The following is a 3,716-nucleotide window of genomic DNA, read 5'->3' as shown; positions in this document are numbered from 1 at the left end:
TATTGAAGAGGCTGTCCTTTCTCCACTGTACATTCCTGCCTCCTTTATCAAAGATAAGGTGACCATATGTGTGTGGGTTTATCTCTGGGCTTTCTATCCTGTTCCATTGATCTATCTTTCTGTTTTTGTGCCAGTACCATTTTGTCTTGATTACTGTAGCTTTGTAGTATAGTCTGAAGTCAGGGAGCCTGATTCCTCCAGCTCCGTTTTTCGTTCTCTAGATTGCTTTGGCTATTCCGGGTCTTTTGTGTTTCCATACAAATTGTGAAATTTTTTGTTCTAGTTCTGTGAAAAATGCCAGTGGTAGTTTGATAGGGATTGCATTGAGTCTGTAGATTGCTTTGGGTAGTAGAGTCATTTTCACAATGTTGATTCTTCCAATCCAAGAACATGGTATATCTCTCCATCTATTTGTATCATCTTTAATTTCTTTCATCAGTGCCTTATAATTATCTGCATACAGGTCTTTTGTCTCTTTAGGTAGGTTTATTCCTAGATATTTTATTCTTTTTGTTGCAGTGGTAAATGGGAGTGTTTTCTTGATTTCACTTTCAGATTTTTCATCCTTAGTGTATAGGAATGCCAGAGATTTCTGTGCATTAATTTTGTATCCTGCAAGTTTACCAAATTCATTGATTACCTCTAGGCGTTTTCTTGTAGTATCTTTAGGATTCTCTATGTATAGTATCATGTCATCTGCAAACAGTGACAGCTTTACTTCTTCTTTTCTGATTTGGATTCCTTTTATTTCCTTTTCTTCTCTGAATGCTGTGGCTAAAACTTCCAAAACTATGTTGAATAAGAGTGATGAGAGTGGGCAGCCTTGTCTTGCTCCTGATCTTAGTAGAAATGGTTTCAGTTTTTCACCATTGAGGACGATGTTGGCTGTGGGTTTGTCATATATAGCCTTTATTAGGTTGAGGAAAGTTCCCTCTATGTGTACTTTCTGCAGGGTTTTTATCATAAATGGGTGTTGAATTTTGTCAAAAGCTTTCTCTGCATCTATTGAGATGATCATATGGTTTTTCTCCTTCAGTTTGTTAATATGGTGCATCACGTTGATTGATTTGCATATATTGAAGAATCCTTGCATTCCTGGAATAAACCCCACTTGATCATGGTGTATGATCCTTTTAATGTGCTGTTGGATTCTGTTTGCTAGTATTTTGTTGAGGATTTTTGCCTCTATGTTCATCAGTGATATTGGCCTGTAGTTTTTTTTCTTTGTGACATCTTTGTCTGGTTTTGGTATCAGGGTGATGGTGGCCTCATAGAATGAGTTTGGGAGTGTTCCTCCCTCTGCTATATTTTGGAAGAGTTTGAGAAGGATAGGTGTTAGCTCTTCTCTAAATGTTTGATAGAATTCACCTGTGAAGCCATCTGGTCCTGGGCTTTTGTTTGCTGGAAGATTTTTAATCACAGTTTCAATTTCAGTGCTTGTGACTGGTCTGTTTATACTTTCTGTTTCTTTCTGAAAGTCTCAAAAGGTCATGCTTTTCCAAGAATTTGTCCATTTCTTCCAGGTTGTCCATTTTATTGGCCTATAGTTGCTTGTAGTAATCTCTCATTATCCTTTGTATTTCTGCAGTGTCACTTTTTTCTTCTCCTTTTTCATTTCTAATTCTGTTGATATGGGTCTTTTCCCTTTTTTTACTGATGAGTCTGGCTAATGGTTTATCAATTTTGTTTATCTTCTCAAAGAACCAGCTTTTAGTTTTATTGATCTTTGCTATCATTTCCTTTATTTCTTTTTCATTTATTTCTGATCTGATTTTTATGATTTCTTTCCTTCTGCTAACTTTGGGGTTTTTTTTTGTTCTTCTTTCTCTAATTGCTTTAGTTGTTAGGTTAGGTTGTTTATTGGAGGTGTTTCTTGTTTCTTGAGATAGGATTGTATTGCTATAAACTTCCCTCTTAGAACTGCTTTTGATGCATCTCATAGGATGTGGGTTATCATGTTTTCATTGTCATTTGTTTGTAGGTATTTTTTGATTTCCTCTTTGATTTCTTCAGTGATCTCTTGATTATTTAGTAGTGTATTGTTTAGCCTCCATGTGTCTGTATTTTTTACAGATTTTTTTCCTGTAATTGATATCTAGTCTCATAGCGTTGTGGTCAGAAAAGATACTTGATACAATTTCAATTATCTTAAATTTACCAAGGCTATATTTGTGACCCAAGATATGATCTGTGCTGGAGAATGTTCCATGAGCACTTGAGAAGAAAGTGTATTCTGTTGTTTTTAGATGAAATGTCCTATAAATATCAATTAAGTCCATCTTGTTTAATGTGTCATTTAAAGCTTGTGTTTCCTTACTTATTTTCATTTTGGATGATCTGTCCATTGGTGAACGTGGGGCGTTAAAGCCCCCTACTATGATTGTGTTACTGTCGATTTCCCCTACTATGGCTGTTAGCATTTGCCTTATGTATTGAGGTGCTCCTATGTTGGGTGCATAAATATTTACAATTGTTATATCTTCTTCTTGGATTGACCCCTTGATCATTATGTAGTGTCCTTCTTTGTCTCTTATAATAGTGTTTATTTTAAAGTCTATGTTGTCTGATATGAGAATTGCTACTCCAGCTTTCTTTTAATTTCCATTTGCAGGGAATGTCTTTTCCATCCCCTCACTTTCAGTCTCTATATATCCCTAGGTCTGAAGTGGGTCTCTTGTAGACACCATATACATGGGTCTTGTTTTTGTATCCATTCAGCCAGTCTGTGTCTTTGGTTGGAGTATTTAATCCATTTACATCTAACGTAGTTATTGATATGTATGTTCCTATTACCATTTTCTTAATTGTTTCGTGTTTGTTATTGTATGTCTTTTCCTTCTCTTATGTTTCCTGCCTAGAGAAGTTCCTTTAGCATTTGTTGTAAAGCTGGTTTGGTGGTGCTGAATTCTCTGAGCTTTCGCTTGTCTGTAAAGGTTTTAATTTCTCCGTCGAATCTGAATGAGATCCTTGCTGGGTAGAGTAATCTTGGTGGTAGGCTTTTCCCTTTCATCACTTTAAAGATGTCCTGCCAGTCCCTTCTGCCTTGCAGAGTTTCTGCTGAAAGATCAGCTGTTAACGTTATGGGGATTCCCTTGTAAGTTATCTGTTGTTTTTCCCTTGCTGCTTTTAATACGTTTTCTTTGTATTTAATTTTTGACAGTTTGATTAATACGTGTCTTGCCATATTTCTCCTTGGATTTATCCTGTATGGGACTCTCTGCACTTCCTGGACTTGACTGATTATTTCCTTTCCCATATTAGGGAAATTTTCAACTATAATCTCTTCAAATATTTTCTCAGTCCCTTTCTTTTTCTCTTCTTCTTCTGGGACCCCTATAATTCGAATGTTGGTGTGTTTAATGTTATCCCAGAGGTCTCTAAGACTGTCCTCAGTTCTTTTCATTCTTTTTTCTTTATTCTGCTCTGCAGTAGTTATTTCCACTATTTTATCTTCCAGGTCACTTATCTGCTCTTCTGCCTCTGTTATTCTGCTATTGATCCCTTCTAGAGTATTTTTAATTTCATTTATTGTGTTGTTCATCGTTGTTTGTTTCCTCTTTAGTTCTTCTAGTTCCTTGTTAAATGTTTCTTGCATTTTGTCTATTCTATTTCCAAGATTTTGGATCATCTTTACCATCATTATTCTGAATTCTTTTTCAGGTAGACTGCCTATTTACTCTTCATTTGTTAGGTGTGGTGGGTTTTTATCTTGCTCC

The sequence above is a fragment of the Orcinus orca genome, chromosome 1 (assembly GCF_937001465.1).
Source record: "Orcinus orca chromosome 1, mOrcOrc1.1, whole genome shotgun sequence".
Taxonomy (NCBI): domain Eukaryota; kingdom Metazoa; phylum Chordata; class Mammalia; order Artiodactyla; family Delphinidae; genus Orcinus; species Orcinus orca.
Note: the sequence above shows the minus strand (reverse complement) of the source record.